Genomic DNA, 25118 nt, shown 5'->3' with positions numbered 1-25118 from the left:
TCTATGATGATTCCAATATGGTACAAAGTTGAATACAGGTCACCTCAAGTGGACATTAGTATAGTTTGATCCTGGAATTGGAAAAAGGGGATTACTGAGCAGTTGTTGAAGCAGAAGAAAGTAGGCTAAAATCCAGTAACAAAACAAGGATCAAGATATGAACCTGGGCTTAGAAATAAGGCAGAAATTCACAAAGTCATAGTGGGACTGATAGGAAGGAACCGTCAAGTTGAGTCACCTGCCAGGCCCTTGAATCACTCCTATCTTAACTCAGGATTGATCTCAGAGCCCAGGTGTAGCTAAGTCTACAGGAAATGTCAAGGAAGGGGCATAGCACAAGTTGCAAAGCAAACCCTGACTGCCCTAAGCTTTCATTCAGTGATTATTGATACCAAAATCTCAAATGAACACCCATGTAAGGATTTAATCTGAGCTCTGCTTAGCACCAAAGCCTTAGGAGAACTTCATTTAGGCTCAGAAAAATATATAAAATATTTGTTCATGTATTTGACAAGTGTATTGAGTGTCTACTCTCATGCTCAGAACTCTGCCATGGATAAAGTGGTGAGCAAATCAGAAAGTACTTGTCTGGGGTGCCTGGGTGGCTCAGTTGGTTAAGTGTCCAACTTGGCTCAGGTCATGATCTCGTGATTGATGAGTTTGGGCCCCTGTCAATGCAGAGCCTGCTTGGAATTCTCTCTCTCTCCTGCTGTCTCTGCCTCTCCCCCACTTACACTCTATCTTTGTCTCAAAATAATAAATAAACTTAAAAAATTTTTAAAAAAAGAAAGTACTTGTACTCCTGGGAGAATAGAAGAGACAGAGCTAGAGGGGAAAAGTAGAGGACAGATCATGCAGGGTGTATAGGCCAGGTTAAGAAGACTTCTTCTAAAGGCAGAGACTTTTACATGGATCAGTGACTGGTTCTGAGTTTGTTTGTTTCAGGAAATACTACTTGGCCACTGAGTGGAAAATAGATTGTAGAAGGGCAAAAATAACAATGAGATAGCTTGAATTATTGAACTTAGCACACACTTGACTTTTGGAGGTTACTGCAATGATCTCAATGAGAGGTGTTGGTGCCCTACACTAGGTTGAATGCAATGGAATATCAAAAAATTCTATTTACATATTTAGAAGTAGAACTAACAGGATTTGCTGAAAGATGGATAAATGAAGGAAGGAAAATAAAAGATGAATCCAAGATTTTGGCCTAAGTTATTGGATGAATGGTAATACCACAGTCCAAGATGAAGAAGAGTAGTGAAGGAGTAGGTTTGGGAGAAAATAATGATAGGTTCCACTTGTAACATATTAAATAGAGACACTAGACATCCAAGCAGAGCTCACATATAGGTCTGTAGTAGGATAGGTCAGGGTTAAAGAGAACTTAAAAGTATGTCCCAGTTTTCTTTCTAGTTCTAGTTTAACTTTGAAATGTCATTTAAATATCTCCTATTTATTCATCAGTAAAATAGATATTTTGAAAATATGCTTAAAATAAAATTTGCCACATATTTGTCAATGCTTTAAAATCCTTTTGAAAATTTCTTTTCCTAAGACATTTGAAAAGGTGACGTGGAAAATCTTTGTTTTTATAAAAATAACTAAGTAGTGCAATGAAGACAAAAGCATAGCCTTCTTAAAGACTTCTAGTTAAAAAATAAAATCATAAAAATTAATTATATTACCTAATGCTAATACATATTTCTTACTATAAAATTAACTTGAAGTTACCGCACATAATTTTCTTACTTGTATCAAAAGCATGTTTTCACTTTAAGACAAAAATAGTTACTGCCAAAATTAGACAATTATGGGAATAGAGCAGAAAATAAACATTTGAAAACAGTGTGGCATATGCCTATGTCCCAAATTTATATGAGCTCTGAATATTTCATGCCTCCTTAAGACAAATACAAAGTTTATGTTGAATTATTCTTTCCTTACAAAGGTGCCTCTATATTTAAGCCCAGATCTGATAATATATATACCTCCCATGTGTAATAATGAATATTCATATGAATCATGCCAAGGAGGCTAGAAAAGAAATTACATCATTCTTTTTTTTTCTTCTCTTTCCTCATGAGATTTTTCTCTAATTGACCACATGGAGATAAGAGTAGCCTGGTTGAGGCATGTTACTTGATTTGCCAAGATTGATTTAACTGTTCTAGCTGAGAAGCTGCGGCCTCCTCCCTCTCTCCCGCCTGTTCATTGACCCATTGTAGAAAAGTAGGCCCCTGCCCGGGGCCTTAGACAAGGGAGATCAGCTTTCACATCTCAGATGCGGAAAATGGTACTGTTTCTATTGATCAGTACTGAGTGAAATATAGTACTCTAGCAAGCTAAAAACTCCTCTTATTGCTGGTAAGGAAGTTCTGCAGTGTTTGAGTAAGTGTGAGGGAGCATGAAAAATATTAGTACTAAGAAATGCCTGCACCAAATCATCATGTGTCAACCATCACAGATAGCTTGCATGATTTAACTCACCACACACCTGACTCAAGGGAATTCTCCTATCACCTTCATTTGTCATAATTCATCTATACATTATGATCATGCATTCCCTATACTCTCTCTTCCTGTGACTAAAAAGATATTTCTTTCTTCTTGGTAACGAAAACAGATAATCTTTTGAATAATATGTCCACTCTTAACTTTTCTCTTGCTGTAAGATGTACTATGTGTTTGTTCACATTTTAACTTGGAAAAAGAAATTGCTATATCTAAGAATCACATTCAGAGGTATTCCTGTTCAGTAGTTTCTAAATAAGGCATTAAGTTCTAATAACCAGAAGTGCTCCAAAACTCAAAGTCCTAATTTAATATAACTAATTTTTTAAATATTGAATTATAACTGTACTGGTATTACACACAATTATACATACACTGGTATTACACACAATCACATATGATGAGGTTAGAGAGATTTCCCCATTGTCATTGTCAGGATAGATCACAGGGAGGTTTCTAAGATTCACCATTTCACTTACCTTGGAGTGGCCTAAGGGCCTGAATAGCAAACATATCTTTTCTGTTTATAGAGCTTTTATTAAGTTGCACTGTTATCTTTGTGGTCCCAGGGGCCAAAATGATGGGGAAAATGGAAGAAGAATGATATGGTGCAATTTTCCACCCTACTTTCTTTCTCAGTCACCACACATCCACTTCCCTCTTCCCCTTTCACGCTATAGTCTCACCTTGAATAATCTCACTCATGCCTAAAGATTTACCTGCTGCCTGTGTATTGATTCCCAAATGTGTACCTCCAGATCTTTTTCCTGCATTCCAGGCACATATATCTGATGATCTGTAGCTCATCTCACCTTGGATCTCCACAGGCAACATGAATGTAACCTCACCAAAATGGAAATCATTGTCTTTCCTTCTCCAAATCCTTCGCTCTATATTCTCTATGACATACAATATTCTAATTCTGAAAGAAACCCAGAAGTGATTCCAGACTCCAAATCCTTCCTCCCTCCACATCCTGTCTCTGACTGAATCTTGTTGATTTGACTTTCTCAACATCTCTTGTATCCATCTCCATACTAAGCTACAATAATAGTATTTGCACCTATGGATAAAGTTAGGCATAAAAAAGAGTATGGCCAGATCCACCTGGGGGCAAAGGGGGTTGGGAATGCCATCATGGAGAGGGTGATCTCTGAGCTGGGGGTTAAAAGGAGGTAGGTATGGAGGTCATTCCAGGCAGTGGTGGCAACATAACCAAGGGTTGGACAAGACAAAATCGCAGGCCTTTTGGTATGGCTAGGACAGAAAGCTGACTGTTACAGGAAGAATCTGGCAAGAATTGAAAGCGAAGCAGTAGGCAGGGCCTAGGGAATGTAGGTTTGTTCCAGGGACTTAAGCAGTGAAAGGACAAAATCAGATCTGCCTTTTAGAAAGCTCTCTAAGCAGGGTGGAGGGGAGATGAGAGAGAGGTTAGAAGAGGAAGTTGTTACCATAATCCCTGTGACAGAGAAGGCCAGTATGAACTACCAGGGATAACAGAAAGGAAAGGGGCAGTGTTGATCTGTAGAGTCAATTATGGCCATAGAGTCTTTAGTGATATGACCTCCGAGCACCTAGTCTACCTCTTCTCTCTCCGCCCTGTGCCTCACCCTCCACATCCAGTTATGGTAACTGCTTGTGGTTTGCCACACACACTGAGTGTGCTCTTTTTTAGTGCTGTGCCCTCTGCTTGAAATGCTCTTCCCCTTACCCCAATTTTTTCCCTAGATGAGAGCCATCATCTCTTCTAAGGAAACTTCTCTGATCCCCCCACCCCCATATCCTAAACTTCCTTCTCCACTTATGTCATCTGATGTCATACATCCTCTGATATCAGAATCTTCCCTCATCTTCTCGCACCACAATGAATCTCTGAACATTAACTGTACTTCTTTTCTGATCCAGTTACTCAGTACTTAACATATATGAGCTTTTCTTTTTAATGTACTTTTCCTTTGGATGGTTTTTAGTTCTTAGCTCCTCAATTAAATTCCAACCCCCTGAGGGCAAAGTAAATATCTGTCTGGTATTTGTTTGTTTGTTATTATAGGGGAGGAAAGCTATTATCATCCCTGACTATACACTGTACTTAGCAAATAGTTTCAAAATGCTTATTGACTCTGTCTCTCTTACACACACACACACACACACACACACACACACACACACACTTTTAACTATCCTAATTATATTGGATATTTTATGTAGTCCATGTCACAAGAGTAGATCACAGGTAAGATCATGTTATAATGAAATTCTTTCCCATTCTTTCATTTATATGTATCTGAAAGTCTGCACAGGGTCCAGAACAAACATATGCTATACTACTACGGAGTGAATTGTGTCTTCCCCAAATTTCTGTGTTGAAGCCCTAACACCAATGTGACCGTACTTGGAGATGGGGCTTTTAGGAGATGATTAAGGCTAAATGAGGTCATAAAGGTGAAACCCTCATCTGGTAGGACTGAAGATATAAGAGGAAAATTCTCGCTTTCTCTTTCTCCATACACATGCATTATGGAAAGGCCACGGGAAGGCACAGTGAGAAGGGGGACATCTGGAATCCAGGAAGAGAGCTCTCACCATAACCTGACCATGCTAACGCCCTGATCTCAGACTTCTAGCCTCCAGAACTGTGAGAAAATAAATTGATATTGTTTAAACCACCCACTCTATAGTATTTTGTAATGCCAGCCTGAGCTGACTAATACATATGCCAAAGTTAGGGCTGTCAGAAAATTTCAGTATAAGGAATCCCAGACTGTGCAGAGCCTTTGTCACAAGGAGTTTGTTTGAAAAGTAATACTGGATGTTAAATGTTATCACATTTTCTCAATCTGGCAATTCACAGCTTATACATTCAACACAAATAACAGCAGATAATACGGTTTTAGATGAGAAAAGCAAAATTTTAAGTATAAACTCTCAAATAGTAGTTAATGAACATGCTTGAGGAAAAAAAATGACAGAAAGTTCTTGATAAGACAGTTAATTCAAACGTACTCTTTCCTTGAATGTCAGACTATGGTTTCATTCTCCCTAAACGACAGCAATCAATTCCCAGTGGATAATACAACATTTTTTTTTATGTTCAAGATATTGTAAAAGAGGACATAGTTCTCATGGAAGAGCATCATAGATATAGATATCCAAGGCCACACAGAAAATAAGTGATACTGGAAAGCCGAAACTCCATCTCAGCACTAATTAAAACCATTCTCTTGGGTGTACTTCCACAGGGAAAAAGAAAATGAAAGAAAAGACATCTCAAAAATTTTCTTTCTATGGACCACTTAAATTCTTGGTAGAATTCTTGGCAGAATTTCTGATGTAAATGTGCCGTAGAGGTTATCTAGCCACAGAAAACAGAAATGCTTTTTATAATACTCCCGTCAGATACTGCAACATCCTTGTCTTGAATATGCCCATGACAGCCAACTCCTCATCTTCTAAGTCAGCCAATTCCATTGTTAAACACCAAAATCTTAGGATCTTAAATATAATCAAAACAGGTTTCAAAAAGAAAACAACCTTCTTCTGCAAATTCCTTCCGAAGCAAGATAAAATGATAATTAAGTGGCTGCTACATCTCCACAAATGCCCTTCAAATGTTTAGAGAGTGCAACAACAGTAATGCCCAGGTTAAACATAGCCTATTCCTTCTCTACCCTCTTGGCCTAACTCTTTTGTATACACCTTTATGTTCATTTTGTAGTTTTATTATGGTAGGGAAAAATTAAGCCTATAAACTATCACTTTAATAAATGAGACTATAAAAATGATTAACAGCTTTTAAAATTATTGTCAGTAGAACTCAGCCCCCTCCCTTTTTTTTAAAGTAAATTTGCAGAGAAAAATGAGAAACATGCAATGGACTGCCGTGGGAGAAGGGAGAGTCTTGCTTTCTCTTCTTTCGAGCTTTTCCCTTGATCATTAATTTCTCAGATGGGCTACAGAACAACTCCACATGAGGGGTGGGAACAGGGGAAGAACAAAGATCCCCTGCAAAATGAACACAGGAGTGAACTATCCCACTGGATTCTCAGAGGAGTCCAGGAATCCAAAAAGGTTAAAAATCACTGAGAGAAAAAGCCTTCAATAAACCTGAGACTCTAGAATAGAAAGGGTTAAATGTATTAACCGTCACCTAGTTGGTTTAGAAATAGAAATAAGGAGATTTCATTGGACTTTCAACCTCTGTAGACAATGGAAGGTGTTCGTTTAATGGTTCTAAAAACCACTTCCTGACAAGCAGTGGGCTGCAACGCTTGCTCACAATAGTCTCCATTTCCCACACAAGCCGCTGAGAAAATCCTGATTTCCGTGGACTGTTTCTGAGGAGTGCCATTATATTACAGTTGAGAAAAGGAGTGGGAGGGAGGAGGAAAACACTGCTTTCAATTCTCTTACAATCTATTTTTAACACGCCTGAGAAGGTTTTGAGCTATTAATGTAATGAGTCTAGATTCAAAAACAAAACAGAGCAGTAGGGCAGGAAAGGCACAGTGTGGAGGGAGCGATGGCTGGTTCCTTCAGGATGCCAACAGCTGTTTCAATATCAAATGGATGTTTACAATAATCATCACCATATACTTAATCGGAGGAAATCTTGATAAAAAGCAAATGTGTCATATGAATCAGCTAGCCTTCCCCTGATATTATTTTTTCACAGTCTATGGTGGTGTTTCATAACTCTCTGCTGCCCATCCACTGAATTTTATGTTTTACATGCTTATCAGGGGAAATTTCTAGATCCTCCAACCCAGTGGTGCTCTAAGGTTTTTTGGTGGTATTTTTATTCTTGAAAAAATAAAATATGTAGATTTGATCACCCTGGTTGGGATTCAGGAATGGTATTGCATGCTGTAAGTGTCAAAGAATACCTTGAGCCAGTGTAGCACTATTTAAGGTCAAGATGTACCAAATTTTATGATGTTGTAGTATCTATACAGTAATGCTCTGATGTTATATTTTAAAATGACAATGTAATCAACAGCCATCATTTAGTAGAAAGCTGAGAATCTTAGGCATAATAGTTTTTAATTATTTTTTGCAAGTTCTCCCTCTCTTCATCTTCCAGAAGTCCAGCATGCCAGCCTGCCTACTAGTTAACTAAACAAGTATTATGAAAATTTTAATGATAGTATTAGTAGTACGAAGAGCACCAGCTCAATTTGTTAAGTGCTCAATAGTGAACCAATACTGAACACTCTTTAAAAGACATCTCATTTAATTCTTGGTTTTTTTTTTCCATTTAAAAATGATAAAAGTAAGGTTCGGAAAAGTTAGTTACTTAACAAGGCAATATTGTTAGTAAGTGGAAGAGCTGCAATTCAAATCAAATTCATCTTACTCCAAGTCACCATGTTCTTAACTTCTAAGTTATATTACCTTCATCCATAGTCCTGGTACAGCCTGTGAGTCACAAGAAACTCATATGGAGCAAGATAAACTACTTTCCTCTTAGAAAAACTTACCTGGTGCTGGGACTCAGAATTTACTGCTCAGCCTCTCCAATCTTCCAATTGAGGTGAAAATGGAAAGAGAAAGTGGGATAGGTGAATGGAGGAAACACATCATCCAATGGCTTTCTTCCATGCTGCATAGCCAGCATCTTCTTTTTTCGTGGTCATTTTAGTCTTGAAGCTATCGTTCACTCTAGGGAGAGAAACTTCATGCAATTACTCCAGCTCCTCAGAAAGGTGTTTAATAATCTGTCAAACACCCAACCATACTACTAGTATCATGAATGCTATGATTGTATCAGCATACTGACTGGTACCGTAGAGAACAATGACACTTCTTAACCAAGGTTTATTTATCCGATTCTTTAACGTACTTTTATCATAAATGTATAGGTACAATAAGGGGCACCTGGGTTGGTTCAGTTGATTAAGCATCCGACTCTTGATTTCAGCTCAGGTCATGATCTCATGGTTTGTGCGGTCAAGCCTTGAGTCGGCTCCCTGCTGATAGCATGGAGCCTGCTTGGAGTTCTCTCTCTTCTCTCTCACTGCCCCTCCCAGTGCTTGTGCACTCTCTCTCTCTCTCAAAATTAATGAATATTTTTTCAATGTATAGGTACAATAAAATAATTCATTAAAATGTCTTAAAAGTGAAATAAAGGATGATTTGAAAAAATGAAGTTTGCTCAGATTCGTACAGAGACTTATGAAATGGATTTCTGGGTTGTGAGTCTCAGTTTTTGTGTCCAGTGTGTCCCTAGATTCTGGCTGTTATACCCAGACTCAATTCTCAACTCTCAGCTTATCAACATTCTCCTCTTGACCCACTTGCCTTCTTTTTTGAACCATCTTTTCCCTATAGATCCTATGCTAGGACAAAAATCATGATTACTGATAAATGGATGATCTCAATAATACTAAAATGAGCAGGAAAAAACCCTGAAATATCTATGTCTAGTGAAAACAATTTTTTGTTAAATAAAGTTTTATTTTTATGAAATAAATCACATATACTTATTTTGAATAATTTGGAAAATACAGAAAATGTAAAGAAAAAACATCCATAGTCGCAGAAACTAGAGATAACTATTAAATTTTTCTGTACTTATTTTTGATATTTTTATGTACATATTAGTTCATGCATTCATTTAACAAAAAATATTGAGTACCTACTGTGCCAGGCAACGTTCTGGGTGTTGAAGATACAGCAGTAAAGAAAATAGCAAAAAATTCCTACTTAATGGAGCTTATATTGTAGTTGGGGAAGACAGATGATAACCCCACAAATGAGTAAATTATATGGAATATTAGAAGATGGCAAATACTCTGGAGAAAAATACCAGGGAAGAGGGAGAAAGTGTAGTGGGCTGGAATGAGAGTTGTCATTTTAATTAGGGTGAGTAAGTCACTACGAAGATGACATTTTAACAAAGGATAAGAGACAAAGCCATACAGATATTTCACAGAACAACCTCAAAGTAACATGGAATACAACAATAAGCCTTTTTTTCTTGCTTAGTTTTGGTGGTGACCTGTAGTAGCTTTGTTTCAGATAGCTGTCACTGGAGTAGTTATCCACCATATATCTCCTATTCTTCTCCTGAGACCGGTGGGATTATTGAGGGCCCGCCTTTTTCATGACAATGGCAGAAGCCTAAAGAGCAAGAGCCACAACTCAAGCATATTTTAAGCACTGGCTTGCATCGTGCCTGCTAACAGATCACCAGTCAAAACAAGTCATATGGCCAAGCCCATGGTTAAAGTGCAGAGATGTACTCACATGGAAAGGTAAAGATAAGGGAAGAAAGTGAATCTTTTTTTTTTCAATATATGAAGTTTATTGTCAAATTGGTTTCCATACAACACCCAGTGCTCATCCCAAAAGGTGCCCTCCTCAATACCCATCACCCACCTCCCCTCCCTCCCACCCCCCCATCAACCCTCAGTTTGTTATCAGTTTTTAAGAGTCTCTTATGCTTTTGCTCTCTCCCACTCTAACCTCCTTTTCTTTTTTCTTCTTTTTTTTTTCCTTCCCTAAATGTCCATCAACTGATGAATGGATAAAGAAATTGTGGTTTATATACACAATGGAGTACTACGTGGCGATGAGAAAGAATGAAATATGGCCCTTTGTAGCAACGTGGATGGAACTGGAGAGTGTGATGCTAAGTGAAATAAGCCATACAGAGAAAGGCAGATACCATATGTTTTCACTCTTATGTGGATCCTGAGAAACTTAACAGAAACCCATGGGGGAGGGGTAGGAAAGTGAATCATTTTAAACAATAATATAATCTATGACAATACTCTCTATTTTGTTTACAATTATTCATATTACTCTCATATGCAAGTAGTACTCATATGTCATGTCAAGTCCCCCCCCCCCCCACCAATCTCATCCATTGATAACATTAGACTCAAAGTCAAGGATCTTATGACCTACATCAGGTCTACACATGCCTTCTCTTGATTCAAAGACCCACAATCTAAATAGACAAATTACCTCCTTTACCTCATGCAAAATACAATAATGGACCAAGGATTGGATAACTACAATAAACAGTCCCATTTGAAAAAGGGGAGGATGAGACGCATAAAGCAATCAGCAGTCCATTAGCAGTCTTGAAAGCCCATGTACATGTATTGCCATGTCCCTCTGAGGGAAGATGTTGCTTGATTCGGCCTAAATCCTGATTCTTAGAAGTTTCTACCTAGTCCACTATTCTCAAGAACTGCTGACAAAGCCCTCTGTGGGTGAGACTGAGATCCTTTCTTTTACATTCTCTTCCTTGGCCATTTCTCAAAAGGACATTGGAGAAGATACCATTCTTGAATCCTGACTCTCATTCTCAGCCTGCTTCCTGCCTAAAGAAAGTTGAGAGGTCACTTTGTATCTCATATAGTCTCAGTCTCTTTTAGTCCAGGCTGGGGTTGTTTTACCAATACAGTTTTCTCAAAGATCGGTGTATTTGACTCCAACCAAGGCCATTTGTCAAAACCACATCCACAGTTCTTTCTGAGATGCATCTTTCTTCTTAGACTCAATTATATATACTTTAGGCACATTGGCTTCTGTGAAACATACTTAATGCAATATAATAATAATCATTTATTTCTCAATCATAAGATCTCAGGTCGGTGAGGCAGCTCTGCTTCATTGTGCAGAATCCCATTATGGGGAAGCTGGGGTGGCTTTGCTCCATGTATCTTTTATTCCCCTCCTGGAACCAGCAGGCTACTAAGAGGTCATATTTCACTCATGACAATGGAAGGCAATGCAAGCATGGCCTCCAAGTGCAACTTAGAAGGGAATGAAAGGGCGGAAAAGGCACGCAGATACTTAACCTCTTTATCCCAGATTTGGCAAATTGCTTCAGCTCCTGTTCTGCTTCACCAAAACCAGTGATGTGGGTCCACATAGCTGAAAAAGAGTTGAGTAATCTCTGGCTAGGAAGCTGTGTCCCAACAACTCTACTCTGGGAAAAGGAGCTCAAATCTTTGGAACTTAGTGAACCTTTTCTGCCACAATGAAGAAATGTTTCATTACACAGCCTTATGTAGAAGAAAACATATAATAAACTATATAAGGTCTGAGGTCACTTCCATGATTTATACAGAGAACTCATTGGTGGAAGGAGACAGATGTAGATGCAGTTCTAGATCTAAATAAATTGAGAAAAAATCTGCAATTCGAAAACAGTGGTTATCAGTTCATAGTAAGGTTGCAGGTAGTTTTATTTTTTCATATTATACAGATATGAAAGGTTTATTCTTTTTGAAATTAAGTGTAATTTTTATGATGAGAATATAATAAAGTTCTATAAAAAGATCAAACAAATTTCTTTTTTAGAATATGGTGATATTTGCTGCTTTCTCTGAAGATCTATAGAACAACATTGCCATTATTTTTTCCCTTTTTCCTTTAAAAAATTTCCTTCTGAAAAAAAAAGTACCCATTTTTAATTTCTGTCATCTCTTTGGGAAAGTTGATCATGGTTCGATTTTTGCAAAATTCTCACAGAACCCTACATTACTCTGGATATATTGATAGTTGAGGGCATTACCTTTTGGTACACAAAAAGAGCAGGGATACTAGGGTTTTTTCCCTGTCATTTTAGAAGGAACTAATTCAGGTGGCCTTGGTGTCAAGTCCTATGTCAGCAAATATGCTCCCAAGAGACAGAAGAGTTCAAGGCACGTGGAAATTAATATTCTAATCTTTCACTGGTAGGTCTCTACTCTGAGTAGATTCACATCGACAAACAGTCACTGTCAACTTACATTTAGTCATCCCTACTCACAGAAAAGACTGCATGTGTTCCACCCAACTATTCGCTTAAGTTGTTTCTCATGACGGTAATTTGTAAACTATACTTCACGTATTTTTTTTATAAATGATTTCTCTGCAGTAGTGAAACTGAAGGTTTCAATCATAAAAAGCCTCAAATAAATAATTAAGATGTTTTTTTGTTTTATTCTATATTTTACTTGCCCAAATCTAATTTTTTAGGCCCAGTCTTATTTTTCTGTCCCAGAACACTTGCCAATGATCTCCTATAAGAATAATTATTTACATAGTATTATAAAGTGTGAGGGTTGGGACAGGTGGGGGTTTAAAACAAATTAGCAGCAGTCCATTAGCAGTAGGAGGTTAACATCTAATTGGGAAAATAAAGCATTTGTAGAAAATTACTTAGAAACTATAATAATACAAAGAAATAAAAGGCATCTAAATCGGCCAGGAGGAGGTCAAATTTCCACTCTTCCCAGATTACATACTACTCTATATGGAAAACCCTAAAGATTCCACCAAAAAACTGCTAGAACTGATCCATGAATTCAGCAAAGTTGCAGCATATAAAATCAACAAACAGGAATCATTCCTATACACCAACAATGAAGCGACAGAAAGAGAAATCAAGGAATAGATCCCATTTACAGTTGGACAAAAAACCATAAAATACCGAGGAATGAATCTAACCAAAGAGGTGAAAAATCTATACACTGAAAACTATAGAAAGCTTATGAAAGAAATGGAAGAAGACAAAAAAAAAAAAAAAAAAGGAAAAAGATCCCATGCTCCTGGATAGAAAGAAAAAATATTGTTAAAATGTCAATACTACCCAAAGCAATCTACATATTCAATGCAATCCCTATCAAAGTAACACCAGCATTCTTCACAGAGCTAGAACAAATCACCTAAAGTTTATATGGAACCAGAAAAGGCGCCCAATAGCCAAAGCGAACTTGAAAAAGAAAACCAAAGCAGGAGGCATCACAATCCCAGACTTCAAGCTATACTACAAAGCTGTAATCATCAAGACAGTATGGTACTGGCACAAGAACAGACAGTCAGATCAATGGAACAGAATAGAGAACCCAGAAATGGACCCACAAACATATGGCCGCCTAATCTTTGACAAAGCAGGAAAGAATATCCCATGGAATAAAGACAGTCTCTTCAGCAAGTGGTGCTGGGAAAACTGGACAGTGACATGCAGAGGAATGAACCTGGATCACTTTCTTACACCATACACAAAAATAAACTCAAAATGGAGGAAAGACTTCAATGTAAGACAGGAAGCCATCAAAATCCTCAAGGAGAAACCAGGCAAAAACCTCTTTGATCTTGGCCACAGCAACTTCTTACTCAACACGTCTCTGGAGGCAAAGGGAACAAAAGCAAAAATGAACTACTGGGACCTCATCAAAATAAAAAGCTTCTTTCTGCACAGCGAAGGAAACAATCGGCAAAACTAAAAGGCAACCGACAGAATGGGAGAAGATATTTGCAAACGACGTATCAGATAAAGGGTTAGTATCCAAAATCTACAAAGAACTTATCAAACTCAACACCCAAAAAACAAATAATCCAGTGAAGAAATGGGCAAAAGACATGAATAGACACTTCTCCAAGGAAGACATCCAGATGGCCAACTGACACATGAAAAAATGCTCCACATCACTCATCATCAGGGAAATACAAATCAAAACCACAATGAGATACCACCTTACACCTGTCAGAATGGCTAACATTAACAACTCAGGCAACAACAGATGTTGGCGAGGATGTGGAGAAAGAGGATCTCTTTTGCATTGTTAGTGGGAATGCAAGCTGGTGCAGCCACTCTGGAAAACAGTATGGAGGTTCCTCAAAAAACTAAAAATAGAACTACCCTATGATGCAGCAACTGCACTACTAGCATTTATCCATGGGATACAGGTGTGCTGTTTTGAAGGGATACATACACCCCATGTTTATAGCAGCACTATCAACAATAGCCAAAGTATGGAAAGAGCACAAATAGCCATCAATGGATGGATGGATAAAGTAGATGTGGTATATATATATATATACACAATGGAGTATTACTCGGCAATCAAAATGAATGAAATCTTGCCATTTGCAACTACATGGAGAAAGACAAAAATCATATGATTTCACTGATATGAGGACTTTAAGAGACAAAACAGATGAACATAAGGGAAAGGAAACAAAAATAATATAAAACAGGAAGGGGGACAAAACAGAAGAGACTCATGGAGAACAAACTGAGGGTTGCTGGAGGGGTTGTGGGAGTGGGGTTGGGCTAAATGGGTAAGGGGCACTAAGGAATCTACTCCTGAAATCATTGTTCACTATATGCTAACTAATTTGGATGTAAATTTTAAAAAATCAAAAATACAATTAAAAAAAAGAAACTATAATAATATTATTATCAATGTGTTCACATTCCATGTGATACAAAAGCAAGAAATCTCCCTCATTGAGCTCCCAGTCTGAATTATCCAAAATTCGTGAGGTTCACATAGTGCCAAAAGGGATCTGTCTGCCTTCTCCTCCCTGCTGAAGAGATCATTTATATCTGCAACATGTATCGTGGCTAATGATGTGTACTCCAGAGAAAGACTACCTGGGTTTGAATTCTAGTTCTTTCACTTTATAGATTGAGTAATATTCTACCTTGCTTGGCTTCAGTGCCTTGCCTATCAAGTATGTAGTGAGAATTAAATAAGTTAACTCATGTAAGAGCTTAGAACAGTGAATCATAATAAGTGTGCGATCGATGTCAACTATCGATAGGTTGCTTCTAGCTGCCACATAGTGTTATTGTTGAAACTTGGGGCACCAGCGCTGCAGCTTTGACTTAACAGCTCTTCAAAGATCACTCCCAGTCACCTCACAGAAAAACAGCCAGCATTCACAATGTTTGATTAGAAATGGATCAGATAGTTACCCTTCAAAGACCTTAACTACTACCCCTCTCCCTTCCTACAACTGACCCATGCAGAGAATGAAGACAGCTTTTTTTTTCTCTTAAATCACAAATTCATGACACATGAAGGGTGTGATGATAGCCCTCTTTCCTTGGAAGACGGGGTTACTCACAAATCCTTACAGAAAATCACTATGTCATTCAGGCTATGGAGACTTCAGAATGGGGCTGTCTTCTGTGATACAAAGATTACTACTCCCTAAAGAAGTTTCCCCTAAAGATGCTTCTTCAAGCACCTCATACTTTCATTTATGGAGTGAGGAGCAAACAGGTGAACTGTCTTTGGTGATTGTACCATTGTGCTACCTCTCATGAAAACAAAACAAAACAAAACAAAAACAAAACAAAACTCAAGTTTAGTCTCTGGTGAGGCATATCACTACTGAAAGAAAAACATTTATTAATTAAGTACTTATCATTTATTAGCAACATGTTAAGTAGTTCATGGGTGTCGTCTCACTTAATCCCACCACAACTCTCTGAGGTAAGCGTCATTATTATCCTATTTAAGAAAAAGAAACTAAGAAAATAACTTAAAATCATATAGCTAGTCAGCAGCAGAGATGATATTCAAATGCCATAATCTGTCTACTCATCCAATCTGAGACATCCACAGAGTAAAGGAGTGGGGCTAGCCTATTTAAATTAATGAAAAATGGTTTCCTTTACAATTAAAATAGATTTTGAGAGCGGAAGAAAGATCGTTTAGGAGAAGATGGCCGTATTAAGGCTGAATATAATAGGCATTATGTATATAGAAAAGGATCCATGTTCATTTGGGAAATTCAGGTTGAATTATAAAATTAATCCCATAATTTCCATAGATGTTAAATAACATACTCTTTTCTCCTCCGTAAAAATTATGTGAAAATAATTAGCCAGAACTAGAGACGGTAGTAATTATCCACTTGACCAAAGCCTCCAGGACTCTGAACCACGTGACCTGCCTCCTACCCCTGGTCACAACTGCTCACCCAGAAATGAACAACTGATCCAAAAAGGAACAGGTCTTTTGGTTGCATTCTTCTTATCATCTTATATGTTGCCCAGTATTTTCTCCAGGAAAACTAGGGCTTGCACTTCTTATCTCCTGTATTTCTGTATATTGTAAGTTCATTTGTTGCCCTGAGACCTCAAATCTCTGATGAAAGTTATGAATTTCATTTTAAAAACGAATCAATCAGATATCTACTCTTAAAATATGAAGAAATACGGCGACAGAATCAATTGGTAGTTGAGTCACATTAATCGTAGAACACAAGAATAAAGACTGTATTCCAGCTAGAGTGACTCTGCTCCCCACCCTTCCAAGGGAGGTCTGATTATTTAGTTCTCACAATAAACTCTTTATTCATTGGTCACAAGAGGCTTCTATTATTGTAACCAAATAATCTCTGACCAAGAAAATATCAGCTGTTACATAGCAAGGTGGGTCTGTAGTATCCTAAAAAGCACTCCATTGTATAGGTACTTCTCTTTCCATTTCCATAAAGATGAGAAAACTTGAGATTCAAAGAGAAAAAATATTTCCAAAATCATGTAGCAAGAATATGGCAAGCCTAAGATTGAAACTCATGTTTATCTGATTCCAAAGCAATAATCTTGATAATAATACATGTTCCAAGCATCCCTAATTATACTTATTGTAAATTTGTTATATATAGTATTATGTAATTTATTATATATGATTATGTATCATATTGTATATGAAATAAACAATGCTGAAATCAGTGCTAACATGACTTAATAAAATTAAACTTTGCGAAGTCATATTAATATAACAAGAAACTCTTCTTGCATAATAATAACTCAAAATAAATTGAATTTAGGCTTCTATTTATAATTTAGAAATCTGGAAAGAGTAGTGCTCCCATCCGTTCAACAACAAAAAATGTCAAGTAATCTGCAAATTTATAACTTTCATCAGAGATTTGAGGTCTCAGGCAACAAATGAACTCAAAATATACAGAAACACAGGAGATAAGAAGTGCAAGCCCTAGTTTTCCTGGAGAAGATACTGGGCAACATATAAGATGACAAGAAGAAAGCAACCAAAATTTTTAGCAAATTGCTAAAAGCCACCTGTAATCTATTTAGAATGAGAGTATAGAAACCTTAGAAGCCACAAACACAAAGGGAATTTTCTTCTCCAGGTACATCATCAGGTACTCACAAGAAAGATTTGGGACAAGAAAGAATTAAGATAAAGCCTTTCTTGTAGAGAAGTCCTGAGGGAGGGAAATATCTACTGGAACAATGGATTCTCCTCATCTTCCCTTCCTTAAATCACTAAGGGAGGATACAACAAACTCTGTCACAGGGACAAAATGTCAAGACTTATTGCAGCTGTAGAAAGGAAATAGAAAAGAATTAATGCTGTCCCTTCAGGAAGGGCAGGAAGTCACCCTGGGCTCATATGTTTAGTGACCCCACCGGAGTGGAGGAGGGAAAGAATCATTGAAAATGTCCCAGCCAAGCTCAGGGACAGAGTACTTGCCTATGATTGTGGCTGAACTAGGTCAACAGAGAACACCCCGTACATTCACCCACAACAGCTAAGCTAGCAAGCGCTGAATAACAAGTAACAGCAGTCTATTGCTGAAAGGGTGACAGAGATTGAAAAGTGAACAGGCACAAAAGAAAGACCTAAAGCTGAAGGTGGAGTATATATTGAGAAAAGTTCCCCCAACAAACCAGCTGTGACCCTGCCAACAAGGAATTTAAAACCTGTAGTGTGCTGAGGGTCACAGCAGCAATAAAACCACACCCAGGGCAACTCCCAATTAGACTGACTCAATAACCCCCCTCCCTAAAACCAAGCAAGAAAAAGAGTGAACATTTCTAAGCACAAATAATAATAATTTCAGTCTCTACTGTACTACCTTAAATGCCCAACATTCAGACCAAAAAAAATATAAATCACTAAAGGCAGCATCTTGGTCCTTCAGCCTTTGACTAGCCACCACCTGACAGCCACAACCAGTCAGAGAAGAGACATACAAGTTGAAACAACACCAAGTCCAAATTCCTTTGGGAATTAAGCCTCCAGAAATTAACATATCCTGACCTGCCTACCTGTCCAGTAAAGTTATCTTTGGTCCTTTCTCTGCCTCCTCCAAATCTGCCCTTTCTTCCATGCCCAGCTCTGTCTCTACTTCAACCGTAGAGCCTTCCTTCAAACATTTGGGTCCGTAATGAATACTCACTTCTGTGAGCTTTTATTCCACACATAATCAATACTACATTTTAATACTTAGCCTGTCCTCCTTGGGTGCATAAGCTATGACTTGGACGCCCCAAATTAACGAGTGTCCCATCTTATGATTATTGTATTGTCTTCCCACACAGAGCTAAGAGCAAAAGAAGAGCTCAACAGCTACCATAGGGGGTTTGTTTTGTTAAAATGGGAATGCCTAATAAAAAGGACCCTGCTGAGTGTGTGTAAATAAAGAACTACTGCTGTTTAGTGTTCACTAAACATTAGAAATACTCTGCAACAACTTGCTCATAGAGTTCTAAATCATGTATTTTTTCTTTTCCAAGCGATTTCTCATGTCTTCCAAATTTCTTCATAAACATCATTTTAATGGATATTCTGTATCATTATATATGTATGTCAGAAAATTAAAAAAAGGATTGGAATGAAGTGAACCAAAATGTTAATGATGATATTTATTTGCATCTTTATTTTTTTGCATTTTACAAGTTTTTAACAGAGAGAATGAACAATTTTTATATTTGATAAAGGAAAGTTAATTTGAAAAATATTGTCAATTCCTCACTATCTGAGGGCTCAGCTCCTTATAGTTAACAGTGTCCTACAATGAATCCTTATAAGGATTCTGCAAACCTTCTATTACTTCTCATGGTGAGAATAAAGAGCAAGATGCGATGCTGGTCACTTCACTAAAAGAAAGAGTATCTACCTTGCACTTTAACCACACACAGACACACACACACACACACACACACACACACGCACACACATGCACACACACACACACACACACACACACTTCTACTTTAATTCTAAAATTGGGGTTTCTATATGGAACAATTACAAATCAAGTATTTTTTGGCAAACCCTCCTTTGACAAATTATGTATGTTGCCTCTTTCTATTTTATAATCTTTTTCTCTTTTCTTTCATTTTATAAATGTCACATCACTTTTCTTCTGCTTGCTCTTTGATGACAGGGAAATATATGCTAGGTTTACTTAGGTCAGTTGGCAAGTTTCACCTAATGAATCTAAAGAAAAATAATAAAATTAATTTTAACTTGAAAATATGTAAAAGAAATATTCATACCACTTACTCTTTTGTTCCATAATGCTCAGAAGTGATAATTTAAATAGTAGTGGACAGTTCTAATTTATAAAACACTATCTGTAGCACCTTAAGATAGTCTTGTATTTATTTTTTAAAAAGATTTCATTCTTATGTAACCTCTATACTCAACATGGGGCTCGAACTTACAACCCTGAGATCACGAGTTGCATGCTCTTTGGACTGAGCCAGCTGGGCACTCCAATATATTTTCATAATTCAGGTCATCTGTGTTTTGTGTTAATTTTACTCAAATAGAAGTTTTGACAAATACTGATCTGTCCTTTAAACAAAAACAAAAATCGAACAAACAGAAAAGCTTAACTTCATTTGACTACATTGACTTCACCCCTTTATATGCATGGATATAATATGTAAGTCTAAGACTCCTAAGAACTAAGGTCAAGTAAAGAGATATTGATCATATTTACCCAAAGAATTCTTTCCAGTTCTGTCTTTGTCTGGTTCCCTGTTCCACAACTGAGTTTATAATTTAGTTTATAATTTTTCTATTAACAGCAGAACCTGCAACTTTTTGAATGATCACAGTAATCCCCTAGAGCCATTGTTTACAATGATTTTTTTATTCAAATGCTGGCACTGCAGGGAGTTTTCTTCTCTAGTACATTGAACTTTTGACAGTCCATATGGTCTTAACGAATTTTCCAGGTGCTGAACACCATCCAACCTATATTTTTGGCAGCTTGCAGAGGTACTTAAGCCTGCCTTTGTCATTCTTCCTAATGCTGCTTAAGACGTTTTTCAGAGGAGAAAGTTTGAAGTGGTTGGTGGAAACAATCAAGTTTTAAATGCTTATATTATCAGTGCAAAAGTACTGTCAAGGAGAATTCACTTTTGAGAGAGGAAAACAAAAGCTGTTTACTTAATATCTACAGAGAACTATAATTGCTATATGTACTTAAGTTGTTATTATTTGTACTTCTAGATTGTAGGGAATAGCTTGCTGTCTTTAATCCACTACAAAAAGTAGTGCACAGTATTTTCCTTACCTAGTTTATAAATCTGTGTAAGTTTAGGGTGAGCACCAAATCAACCCAATTGTCAACCAGGCTTATTAAGGGATTTCAAATTGGTTTTAGAACGTCAGCTGAATTGAATAATGGCTAATTAGTTACAGATATGGATGGGTGGATAATATTAAGACTGACTAGACAAGAAAAAGATATTTTTAAAAATCTTCAAATTATATTTAAAAGTTAGTGTGCCTATCTTTCCTGTTCTTCCTCAACTTATTAAGCATCTACTTTACATATATCTTCCACAAAACCCTAGGAGGTAGGCATTATGAATACCTTGATTTTACAGAATAATGACTAGTACCCAATTTTCTCTAACTCTAAAACCACACACTTAAGCACTTACGCTATGCTTGCCAATTTGAAAACTATGTTAGTAATTATGGTGCACAATTTGGGCATTAAACAAACAAACAAACAAACAAACAACGACCCCTTTTCATGCTTTGGGTCTACAATTGTGTAAGTCAAACTTGTGGGAGACAGAATTTCATCTCCCATTGCTGATGTCGACAAGGCCAAATACTTGTGCTCCCAAACTCCTGGCAGCTAGGATGCAGCCTTGTGTGGTAAGCTCAACAAATTGGTGCCTGCTCCAACCTGGGATTTTGAGTCTGGCACAAAAATTCAAAGAAGGAAAGACAGTTTAAAATTCATTTCCATGTGGCCACTAGTCTAAAATGGAGTGCAGGAAGATCCTGAACTCAGCTCCTCCCACAGACATATCAGATCTACAGCTACATATGGAATATTTCCTACTGAAAAAGAACTGAAAACTAGCTGGACAGCTATTTCACAACAAGGAATAAAAGGGCTACAGTGAGAGAGATGGGAGAGGCAAAGATGCGGTCTGACAAACCCCATCCCCAGTGAAGTGACCCACGATGGTGGGAGAATATCACTGGTCAGTAGCGTCTCCCTGAGAAGTGAGGGATTTGTGCCCCACATTGGGCACCTCAACCCTTTGGACCTGCACCAGAGAGATGAGGGCCCCAAGACATCTGGCTCTGGAACCCAATGGGGCTTTCAGCCAGGGGACCCAGGAGGCTGGGGGGGTCTGAGATACTCCTTTTAAGGGGATTACACATGAACTCATGTTCTTGGGACCCAGCACAAAGGCAGCAGTTTGAGAATTGAGTGGATTATTTGTGAAGAAAATTTATTTGCTAATCTTAAAGCATCTTTCAGAGGGGCAGAGACTAGTTGGGATGCTCTTTGGGGACACAGGCACTGTTGGGGGCAATTTTTGCACTTTTCCTATACTTTGCTAGTGCAGGTGAGAACACACAGACACAGCCTTGCTAAAGCTACAGGCATGCCCTGCCTAGGGGCCACCCCTTGATTGCCTGACTCTGGTGGCCAGAGGGGTTTGCATTTCTTGTCCCCATGGGACTACAACAATCAGAAAGATAGGTCTTGGCAGGCTACCACACCCAGGACACTGCAGAGACAGCAGATAGAAACCTCCCCCAGCCCACCTGTAAAAGAGGCCCATCTACTTGTTTCGTAGCTTCAACCCTAGAGATAGGATTCAGGTATGCCACACTTCTAGGGCTACACAGAGCTCTCAGGGAACACAGGCAGAGACACACCACCTTTAAGTCCTCCTTTGGGCTCCACACAACCCAATGATACCTCCCAGAAAGGAACTTCTACATTTACCTAAATCCCTAAATTTAGTAACTGTTGCCCAGAGGACACCTCCAGGTCTCTCAATTTTGAGGCCAGCAGAGTTTACAACTGTGGTCCCACAGGACTATATATATTTACATACTTTAAAAAGCTGCTTGGGGTGCCTGGGTGGCTCAGTCGGTTAAGTGTCCGACTTTAGCTCAGGTCACGATCTCACAGTCCGTGAGTTCGAGCCCCGCGTCAGGCTCTGGGCTGATGGCTCAGAGCCTGGAGCCTGCTTCCGATTCTGTGTTTCCCTCTCTCTCTCTGCCCCTCCCCCATTCATGCTCTGTCTCTCTCTGTCTCAAAAATAAATAAATGTTTAAAAAAATTTTTTAATAAAAAAAGCTGCTGTCTGAGGATCTGGCTTCCAATCATCCCGAAACTGGGTGCTGATTGGAATCACTGCCGTGGGAACATTGACTGGTCTTAGCACATCTTCATCAATGGAGACCTATGAAAAATAAATCAAGCTATTTAGACAATCACAGACATTTAAAAAAATAACCCAAAACTAGGGTAAGTTTGAACAATAAGGTTCATCTCCTACATGACACCATTCCTTTATGACTGAGAGGTAACTATTTTACCCAATACATGGAAACAAACACAAAGAGTCCTGCAAACCAAGAAAACAGAGGAATAGGTTACAAACAAACAAACAAATAAGACAAAACCTCAGAAAAAGACCTTAGTGAAGCAGGGATAAGTAATCTATCTGATAAGGAGTTCAAAATAATGATCATAAATACCCTTACCAAACTCAGGAGAAGAGTGGATGGGCACAGTGAAAACTCAACAAAAACAGAAAATATATAAAAGTATCAAACACACATCACAAATCTGAAGAATACAATAACTGCACTGAAAAATACACTAGAGGGTTCAACAGAGGATTAGATCAAACAGAAGAACAATCAGCAACCTGGAAGATATGGCAATGGAACTCCCCCAGTCAGAGCAGCAAAAAGAAAAAAATTAAGTGAAGATAGTTTAAGGGGCTTATGAGACAACATCAAGTGGAGTAGAATTCTCATATAAGGGTCCTAGAGAGATAAGAGAGTGAGAAAGGAGCAGAAAGCTTATCTGAAGAAATAATAGCTGAAAGCACCCCTAACCTAGGGAAGGAAACAGATACCCAGGCTAGAAAGCACAGAAAGTTCCAAACAAAATGAACCAAAGAGATCCATACCAAGAAACATATAACTAAAGTGTCAAAAGTTAAAGACAGAATATCAAAAGAAATGAGGAAAACAACTTTTTTACGTACAGGGGAACTCCCATGAGACTATCAGCTGATTTTTCCAGCAGAAACTTTGTAGGCAGAAAGGAGTGACACAATATATTCAAAGTGCTGAAAGAAAAAATTCTCAACCAAGAATACTCTACCCAGTAAAATTACCATTCAGAATTAAAGGATAAATAAAGAGTCTTCCAGATAAGCAGAAGCTAAAGGAGTGCATCACCATTAAACTGGCCTTAAAAGAAATGTTAAAGGGACTTCTTTAAGCTGAAAAGAAAAGGTACTCATTACACAAGAAAACATAATATGGAAGTAAAAATATCACTGGAGAAGATAAATATATAGTAAAGGTAGTGGATTAACCACTTATAAAGCTAGTATGAAGATTAAAAGTAGTTAACTATAACCACATTAACTAAGTAAAGGATACACAAAATTTGTAAATGTAAAACATGACATCAAAAATACAAAATGTGGTGGGAAGAGGAGCAAATGTGTAGTGTTTAGCATGTGTTCAAATTTGAGTTGTTATCAACTTAAAGTAGATTCTTATATATATAGGCTGTTATATGTGAACTATATGGTATCCACAAAGCAAAAACTTACAGCAGATACACAAAAGATAATGAGAAAGGAATCTAAACATAACACTAAAGAACAGCATCAAACCACAAGGGAATGGAGCAAGAGAAGAAGAAAGGAACAGAAAGGAGCTATAAAATCAGCCCGAAAACAATTAACACAATGGTAATAAGTACATACCTTTCAATAATTATTTTAAATATAAATGGACTAAATGCTCCAGTCAAAAGACAGGGATAGCTAAAAGGATTAAAAAATAAATAAAAAGACCTACCTAGATGCTGCCTATAAGACTCACTTCAGATCTCAGGACACAGACTGAAAGGGAAAGGATGGAAAATGATATTCATGCAAATGGAAATTAAAAAGAAAACTGGGGTAGTTACACTTACATCAGTTGAAACAGACTTTAAACAAAGACTGTAATAAAAGACAAATAAGGGTATTGCACAACAATAAAGACATCAATTCAACAAGAAGATATAACATTTATAAATATTTATGTACCAAACATAAAGCACCTAAATATGTAAAGCAAATATTAACAGACCTAAAGGGAGAAATGTACAGCAATTATGGTAGAAGACTTTACCACCCCATTTACATCAAGGATAGATCATCCAGACAGAAAATCAATAGGGAAACACTGGCCTTAAATGACACATTAGACCAGATGAACTTAACGGATATATATAGAATATTCCATCCAAAGGCAGCACAATAAACATTCTTCTCAAGTGTACATAGAATGTTCTCCAGGATAGGTCACTTGTTAGACCACAAAACAAATCTCAATAACTTAAGAATGAATATCAAGAATATTCTCCAACCACAATCATATGAAACTAGAAATCAGATACAGGAAGAAAACTGGAAAAATCACAAATATGTAGAGATTAATCAATATGCTACTAAACAACCAATGGGTCAATGAAGAAACCAAAAGGGAAATCAAAAAATACCTTGAGACAAATGAGAATATAAATAATGTAAAATCTAT

General features: G+C 37.5%; 1 long non-coding RNA gene across 1 annotated transcript in view; it reads right to left on the bottom strand.

Annotated features, from left to right (window-relative positions):
* Positions 1–694: 694 nt before the first annotated feature.
* The window catches only part of LOC123386652, a 98802-nt gene continuing 74378 nt past the window's right edge, over positions 695–25118 (bottom strand). Inside the window, exon 3 of the long non-coding RNA XR_006600886.1 lies at positions 695–8175. This is a non-coding gene — a long non-coding RNA (uncharacterized LOC123386652). The remainder of the gene's footprint in view (positions 8176–25118) is intronic.

The sequence above is a fragment of the Felis catus genome, chromosome B4 (genome assembly GCF_018350175.1).
Source record: "Felis catus isolate Fca126 chromosome B4, F.catus_Fca126_mat1.0, whole genome shotgun sequence".
NCBI classification, from domain to species: Eukaryota; Metazoa; Chordata; class Mammalia; order Carnivora; family Felidae; genus Felis; species Felis catus.
Note: the sequence above shows the minus strand (reverse complement) of the source record. Positions and strands in the feature narration are given on the sequence as shown.